The sequence below is a fragment of the Manduca sexta genome, unplaced genomic scaffold (assembly GCF_014839805.1).
Source record: "Manduca sexta isolate Smith_Timp_Sample1 unplaced genomic scaffold, JHU_Msex_v1.0 HiC_scaffold_1351, whole genome shotgun sequence".
NCBI lineage: Eukaryota > Metazoa > Arthropoda > Insecta > Lepidoptera > Sphingidae > Manduca > Manduca sexta.
In genome coordinates, this window is record NW_023592207.1 from 1 (window position 1) to 9885 (window position 9885).

Here is a 9885-nt window from a genome sequence, read left to right on the forward strand (position 1 = left end):
GGAGCCTCCTGTTCCAAGGTTCATACAACTGTCACTACGTTAACCAAACTAGGGAGTATATGGAAATATTTTTGGCAGACGGCTATTAATTGTGTGTAGAATATATTATGCAGATTCGAATTTACCGTTGTTTGTGTTCACGTGTTAATCAAATAAAAAAATATATATAAAACAAAACATCGGCATTCATCCATAAAAATCTGAATGAATACAAATTCAAATCTATATACACGTTAAGATTTATTGCAGGATTTTTACAACAGTAAATCTTTTTTTATTTTCATTTGCGACGAAAAAATAATGTTGAAACTAAATAAATAGGGTTGTTTTAATTGTTAAATAATTACAATAACAAACTTCTTCTATCTTTTTAAAATATCCGTTCATCTGTTGTAGATTTTTTTGTTATATCTTGTCACAAAGCCGATTATATAGCATCTTATCATACAGTTATGAAAAAAAAGTTCATTGAAAACCAAACAGGTGGACATACGTAAACATTATAACAATAAATTTATTAATTTCTTCATTAATCATTATTTGCTACACCTTTCTGTTAAATATTTGCAAATCATCAATTCTCGTCCCAAACAGTATTGTCATCTATACTTATAATAAATCTGTAGAGAGATCAATTCTGTACATGAAATATATTTCCAAAATAACTATCAGGGGGTGATTAGGGATCGATACTGATGCCAAAAATGCAATTAGTAAAATTTTTGTCTGTCTGTCTGTCTGTATAACCGTTATAGAAACCAAAAAACTACTCGACGAATTTTAACGAAACTTGGTACAATTATTTTTCATACTCCTGAGCTGGTTATAGTATACTTTTCATCACGCTACAATTAATAAGAGCAGAGCAGTGAAGGGAAATATTGGGAAAACAGGAGAAGTTACTCCATTTTTTAAGCTTCCGTCGCGTGTGCAACCTTAATGGTTAAAGCTACACAGAAATCATGTATGACGGAAATGTTCTCCTTAAAATTATATAAAAAATATCCCACGACAGCGTATGTCTATCTTTTATGGTTGACTCACAATAACACGTGTAACTCCCGATAGCTTAGCAGTTCGAAGCTTATAACATTCTCAGACGCTGACGAACTTAACAATAATATTGTGCGGTTCCGTATTGCGATATTCTCAACAGTAATGTAGATTGACATATTATTTTTCCTACTAAAATACGAAAGTTAATCTGTCTGTTACATCAAAATCACTGAACCGTGAGGAAGGACATAGGCTACTTTTTTTTTACGAAAAACGACGGAAACTCGGACGAAGTCGCGGACAACAGCTATGCTATATAAAATACCGCAATCGTCATAGGTTTGCCTATAATATTAGAGGAGTTCCTTTGATTTCACCAGGATCCCATCATCAGACCCTGACCGGACAATCGGACTACCTGCATACCACCATACATTAAAAAAACATCCCGACAAATTGAGCACCTCCTCCATTTTTGAAGTCCGAAATCCACGCGGGCGAAGCTGCGGGCGGAAGCTAGTAGTGAATAAAAATACTGTTGAAATACATACGTCATGACGCACACGGGTACCGTTATCTTACTGCCTACTAACGTATTTCTTGAGGACTATTTTCTTGGTTTTTTTAAATTAATTAATCGATATAAGATAAGGTCTCCTCTATTCGAAGGATCTAATGCACGTCTACCGAAATCTGAAAATGGAAAAGTAGTGTTATTGTGACCTCGTTTTGACATTATCGATATTGAATTAAAGATGACATTGGAATTAAGGATTTCAAAACAAATCCTCTATTTTTTATTGTTAAGTTAGTAAGTAAAGATTTTATCGTCTGTAAAATTCATACATACAGTTTAAAATGTGTTGGTGTATTTTAGTTCCGGATCATGACTAACGGCACTTAGTGACACTAAATAGCCACTTGGATGATTTAATGTCACCACTTAGTGATACTAAATTAGTGTCCATTTTTTAAAAAAGAAGAGGAAAAAATATCAGTTAGGCTTTTAAAAAATGTTAAATTAATTTGGTCCGTCCGTTCGAAATTTGATCCCAATTAATCAGACGACATAAATCTGATAACAGAATTCTGTAGGCGACTCTACATCAATTTGCATAACAAATTAAATCTTAACGATGCTATATTTAAATTTCAATATTGATAAATCGTGTCAAAGTCCGTATACTTCATTAATACTATACCTCATGCCTCTAGTACACCTTTGAAAATACTTTTTCTTACGCACCTATGCATTTTTGGATACCCTTCAAGGTTCTTTTCCTTTAAATTAAAACATGTCCTTCTGTTAATAAGGTCTAAAATATATTTTGTAAACAGTGGCATTGCTGCACCCCTGGTAGTAAAGCTCATGGGTTAAGGAGACCATTATTAGATGACCCATCATCTTCTGTCGACGTAGAGAAATAAACAAAACTTACCTACAAACTTGTCCTTTTACAATAGGCTCTTTTATTTCAACATTTGCTTTGAAGTAGGCAAGACAATAACAATAAAACAAAAGATATCTTTCCTAGAACATGACCAAGAAATTTTCCTCTTGGTGAGGCTAACGGAACTATTTCTGGATTCTAGAATGCGGCATATGTTTAAATGTACTTCTATGGTTCATTGTTATGCTATTAGAGTTTACGAAGAACTTGCGTTAACCATGAGGAAGCCTCCACACATTTAGGTTGAATTATTGACCAGCTGTATCACTATACAGATGATATATGACTATATTGATGGGGTATCCGAGCACCCTGAGGATATAAAAGGGCTTTATTTTGTAATAGTTCTATAGCATTTAAATTAAACTATTTTACGAATTTTGTCGCGGTTTTAATATTTTACTTGGGGGAGTCCCCCCCTCCTCCCTTGACAATGAAGACTGCAAAGTCTTCGAAACGTCGGAAGAAAAGTAAAATATTAAAACCGCGATAAAATCCGTAAAATAGTTTAATTTTAATGTCTAACATTCGCGTAAACTTAAGAAAAGTTCTATAGCATTTGGATAGTAAATTCGATTAAAGGTAGTTACTTCGGAATATTTAGATTAAATAAATAGAAATCAGTAACTATTACTTCATTGCTCGAATAAGTAAAAAAACGTCAAGCCTCAAAATATTTGAATTAGTTATAAACCTTTTTGAGGTTAGAATTCCGACTTCAAATGTAGAACGTTAACTGCCTTTCAATTACGAAATAAGCCTAAAGTATCGTAATTAATAATCGATATTAAAATTAATGACAATCGATGCGTGACCTGAAGATTTGACGTTACCCAAATCCTTGCAATGAGACGCCCCGTTGAGTTTGAGAGATGTAGAGATTAATTGGACAATCGATTATAAAATGTAATACGCTTGTTAACAATACTAATGAGATAAGCACGTCAAATATATTATATACTGATTGTTTCGATATGGATTTTGGAGTTTAAGATAAAATCTGCGAGACTAAAGGCTCTATACGTGATTTACTTATTAAAACCACGTATGAAGGGGTTGATTTCTTTATCTAAGCCCGATGGATAAAAGTACATTTTTTCATAGATTTCTGACTGCTATGGTTTGCTATCGAATGTAGAACTCTTTAAATATAGAAAAGACAAACACAGAGTATAGACTTAGCAATAGCGTTCTTCTATTGATTTCTTAACACTATGTAGGTTGATTTACTTATAAAATATACACAGGCTGATCCCGGAATGCGCCACATTTATGTGGGCCACTATGACGTGTTTTAACACCTTGTGTACGGTGGTCGCTATCCAGACGGATATAAAATATATCACACAACTACCAATATATAATATTTTAATACAATGTTTAAAATGTGTAGATTTTATCAGGAACATCACCCGCTAGTTAAAATTGGCTGCAGGAATCAGACCTTTTAGAACATTATGGCTTTTGCTTTGATCTTTCTACAATTCAGGTCTAATAAGGACTGATGCGTTAACATTACGGATATCTTAGATCGATCAATCGATTGTATTACCTTCTCAATAAGGCTATTTCTATTTGTAAACCAACCCACGTTACTCCAATCCAAAGCAATATGAAAACTGTTTTCTGAACTGCTGAAGAAACTATGTTTTTATTGGATTTTGGTGTGGATTTAAAATATTAATAGTGAATCGAGGATAAAGAAAACAATTGTTGAATTGAATTAATTATACGGAAAAAATTATTTTACTATAGAGTTGATAAATAATTTATACGAAATATTTCCAATTCTTTAAATAAGATTTCGGTCTATTTTTGTAATAATCACAATACGAATTTCATCTCCAATCACCCCATTTTACCATACTCTATAATCTGATCAGCGACAACAATCTCTGACATAGTTTCTGCTAAAAAGATAACTTTTACTTACAACATTTTAAGAAGGCATTACATTCTTGCTAATACAATATGCAGGAAATACATTTCCTTTACGATAACGACATTGTTTATAAAACTTGGAAGAATATAATTTCCAACAGTGGAGCGCGTTAAAACAATAACATTTTATTACGCTGTGTATTCCGTACTTAATACTTCCTTTACAACATAATACTTGGTTCAACAGCTTCAAATGTAACCGATATTACTTGTATTTCCTGGTAAGCTATATTGTTTTCTCATATATATGGATTGAAAATTATTTGGATGAATATTACATATAATAATAAATATTTTATTAACCTTCAATGAAAAAAATCTTGTATATCAGAGATCTCTTGATGTACTATAAATGTAACAAACATTTTAATATATAGATTAATATTATTCGTATATAAGGAGTATGATTATTTCTGCCTACAGAACTATCATGAATTACTACGAAAGTATATAAAATAAATAAAATAGTCAAATAAATTGTACAATATTATTATACTGTTTAAATAATAATATTATACTGTTTAAACTGTCTACAATTAGTAAACTTGTCTACAATTTGGTCACCGCCTTGGTGGCGTAGTTGTACTGCATGCACCGTACGTCAGCGCTCTGAGGTCCTGGGTTCACATCCCGGGTCGAGCAAAGTGATATTTGGGTGCTCAGTATCAGCCTGCAGTCTGGAATTTGTGCCCGATATGGCGATAGACTCGCCCCCTATCACATCATGGGACGGAACACACTTTGCGAAAAGTGGGTGCCCTGGTTGCGTCTCTGCATACCCCTTTGAGTATAAATGCGTGATGTGTGATTATAATTTGGTCACGAGCGATGTTTTTTACATATTACGGCATTTAATATTTCATGTTAAGCCGTATGACCTACACCACGGCGCGCTTCCATTACTCTTTTTATCATCCTTTGTAATTCTCATAGAAATTGTTGTAAACAAAGTTCCCACGTAAAGCAGTAGGTTAATGTATGTATTAGAGTTTTTGCGCGATGTCTATGCATTCAGAAATAATCGATTAGCTAACATTCGAATAACGTTATAAAATGTAATTTCTGTTTGAAATCTGATTTAGTATAATAGTCTTATAGGTAGTTTTGTTAGTTGCGATAGATCTACTAAATCAATTAATATCTACTTTCTTAAGTTATTGTCCTCTGAATTCTTAGTAATATTACCATCCTACGCCCACCTCGGAATTACGTGAATGGTTACTTAATAAATAATTATAAAAAAAGCCTAGTTCGTGGTGGTCAAAACCTAAGGGCACACACCTCTGACTTTTCTAAAGTTATATGTGTATTCTTTGTGAATTATCGCTTCCTATAACGGTGATGGAAAACATCGTGAGGAAACTTTGCATACCTGAGAAGTTCTCTATTGGAATTTTGAGGGTGTGTGAAGTCTGTACCAATTTAAAGTCGGCGTGATGGACTAAGGCCTAATACCTCTCATTAGTAGAGGAGGCCTGTGCCTAGCTGTGAGACAAGTATATAATACAGAGCTAATATATATTAATAATATTAATATTAATATTACTTCATAAATATACTATACTTACTTATAAGAGGAAGGCGCAACGACATACATTCATATTCCATATTGCCTAGTCATTATGAATTATAAATATAACCTTTCCTACTAGATATAATCTGAAAAATCACGTCTCATAATGCCTACAACAGAACAGTCATCGATTAATCGATATCATAGCTGTTTACTTCACATCGATTTCTTAAGAAATAGAAAGTCGCTTCTAAAAATGGACGCCATTGTACTGATTAATGCTTTAGCATTCTTGAATGATGTTGGAGAGTTTTTTACTTTCTTTTAAGTTTCGTATGTGATGTCATTTAATAAATCCGGTAGATTATCTTAAGGTTGTAACCTCGCGGCAATTATATTGAGAAATAGAAGTGTATTTTTAAAGAGAAAATTTAGACTAGTTTATAATTCATTGTTCCGTTATAATATTCAAGATTTAAATTGACATTATTTTATTTCCATCTAATTATTTTATGTAACTATAAGGCCACGAATTTGAATACTGCAATGAAAATATATAATATTACCAATCGATTTGATACCCGATACAAAAACATATTCATAATGTCACCCATAAGAGATTTATGCATATAATAAAGTTTACTTTTTATTGTTACAGATTTCATTGAGCTACGTCTGTAGAGCGAGTGAAGTGAAGTGAAAGAAGGGTATTATGTGTAACGTTACTAGTGTGAGCGCCAGGGACAGGTGACAATTGTGCCGTGTGCATGCCAGTGCGTTTACTATGATGGCTCTTTGGAGAATGAACACCACGAGGAGAAAATATACCGGATGGTGAGGCTCTATTATATTATTTTTGACCGTAGTTTTGACTGTGAGAGTTCATTCCCGGGATATAAAGTGGCCCGTATAAGAGGGTTATTGTAGCTTCCTATTGGTGAAGGAATTCTTAAAATCGGACTAGTGATGTCAAAGAAATCATAATTTAAATATAGAAAGTTTGTATTTTTATAAATATTTTTTAAAGTATTTAGAATGTGAATAAACATTTTGAAGGTTGATATAATTATATTATCAAGATATGGATTATGCACGTATTAAACTGTTATGCAATAATGATTCTTTTGTGAAAGAGTTTAGAAATCTTTATCTACTGTAAAATTATTAAGCACAAATTTATTAAAGGTGCTGAGCAAATAGTTATTCAATTGAAATTACAAAGAAAAACTGACAGCGTGAGAGCCATAAAGATGGCAATGAAGATAGAAACAATATTGCTGAATAAACCTTTCGCGGAGATAACGAAATTGATGCTATAATAAACAGCGATCTGCCTACACATTTACACACAGGCTGTTAGAACTTTACCGTTTTTACGATCGAAAAAACGGTTCTCTTCAATAAATATGCGAGTTTAGAAATGTTTTATTCATATATCATCCGTTTGCAGGTTGTGGGCTATGGCACCGATGTTCTCGGAATGTGTGTTACGTCTTTCAAATCTCCTTTAATTGATTTAGATTCAAAGTTGCCTTTACGTCAGTGGATTTTATTTTTAAATTGATTATTATTTTTCTGTTAAGCTCTTGCTGTTCTTGTTTCGCCATTCATTTTGTGCCAATAGATTTTAGTAAATTTCAATTGATTATTAATTTTCTGTTAAGCTCTTTGCTGTTTTGCTATTCATGAATTGCAGGTTAGTATAATTGACGAATATCAAACCATTTTCAATAATGGTCCGTTCCTATTGGTTATAGCTTGTTTTATAGCCTATATTCTTCATCGATAAATGGGCTACACTAGATCGTACATATTTATTGCGTCACTTTAACCTTTTACTCAGCGTATGCAACGGAACTCAAAAGGAATAAATTGTCCCCGTTTTTGCAACATTTTTCATTAATCTTATTGGTTATAAGGTGATGTTATTAGTCTATATTATATAGTCTTTCTCAATAAATGGGCTATCCAACACTAATAGAATATTTCAATTCAAACCAATGGTTCCTGAGATTAGCGCGTTAAAACAAACAAACTCTTCAGCTTTATATAATAGTATAGATATAGATATACGTTGTATAATATTATTTTCTTTGGATTTTTTCAATGTATTTGGCATTTATTCATATAGATAAATGTATTGGAGAATTTAACGTCACCTGACGGCACAGTTATAATCTTTGTGACAGGGATTGTTGTATTGTAGCAAACGGAAGAAACCAAATGAAATCAAATTTAATCAGTCATAAATACCTTTATCATAGCCCATTTTAATGATGTTATTAACCGTTATTTATATAGCTTAATACTGAAGCAAATTCTATATTCGTTGCATCAACATCTGCGATGCCAACGTCCTAAAGCTATTCTTCTTCTAAATGGGCCTCATTCGCGTATTCACTAAAATCTTCAGCGAAATGATGCAATTCATCAGAAAAATTGTTACGATATGGGATTACATTCATTCCTCACTATTAATATGAAACAATATTAATATTATTTCACGTAATGACTGCCTCTGTGAAACGGTTAGCATTGTTTATTACTTGCTAGATTTACGTTTGCATAATGGTTGGTGTAATACCATCTAAGGTATGGAATAGGGTTTTAATGCGTTTACGAGATAATGTTCTTATACAAGATCAAGAGCTTTATTCCCTGTGACAGTATATGCATGTAACGCGGCTGTGTTGGGTTATCTTCGTGAAATTAGCGTTGAATGATATGCTGTATTTCAATTTCTATTTTGATAAACGCAACGCGTTGCGTTACGTGCTTGTTAATAATATCAGCCCTGTATTATATACTTGCCCACTGCTGAGCACGGGCCTCCTCTACTACAGAGAGGGATTAGGCCTTAGTCCACCACGCTGGCCTAGTGCGGATTGGTAGACTTCACACACCTTCGAAATTCCTATAGAGAACTTCTCAGATGTGCAGGTTTCCTCACGATGTTTTCCTTCACCGTTAAAGCGAACGATAAATTCACAAAGAATACACACATGATTTTAGAAAAGTCAGAGGTGTGTGCCCTTGGGATTTGAACCTGCGGATATTCGTCTTCGCAGTCCGTTCCACACCCAACTAGGCTATCGCCGCTTCTACGTGCTATCCTACGTGCTTGATACGCACTGTCAAAATAACGAGTGGCATCGAGAATAAGATCCAAGGTCAAAATATGGTTGTTTTAATTCTAAAGATGTTTTAGGCGGAGATTTTATTTATAATTACAACATTATTTTTATACGGGGACAATGAATGAATTTTATTTCATAGAGAATAAACAACCTTTTAATTTACAATTAATAAATGGGTTCAATGAACAATCAAATATGATTCCAAATCCTTTATTGTTATACTCTCTTATATAATTTATATTGAATCAACCTGTCCTAATCCCTAACATTGGATTTTGCAAATAAATATCGCCATTAAATATGGCATACTCAGAAATAATTAATGATAGCTTCATCAGATGAATTTACAAAAATATATCTAAAGTAATTTAAAAGAGAGAGGAAAATATGATCCGTATATTGTAACTAAACAGGTTGGGAACTTAAATTGTGTCGGAGCAAGTCCAGTAAATTTGATTGATGAAAACAGCCCACATGCCGATGCCGAAGTTAATAATTCAAGGAACAGGTAAAAGAGCACGCCCAGTCTCTTTAAATTGGATTTTTTGGGTTCCGCACCTATTGTTTCAGATAATGTGATGCGAGCATGCCTCATTTTGTTTTTTAAAGTTTTGTTTTGGTTTTTAATGTTTATTTTTAGTTTGATATATTAGGAATTCTTTCTGTTGCATTTAAACTTTAAATTAAAAATAGATGGTCCTTTGTCCGCGACATTACGAAATACTATAACGCAATGGTGATATTAAGTTTTTTTTTTAAATAAAGGTTTTGTTTCAAGTATTTAAGTGCTCTTATTTTTACGAAGCGACAAGCGGCGATAGCCTAGTTGGTTGTGGAAAGGACTGCC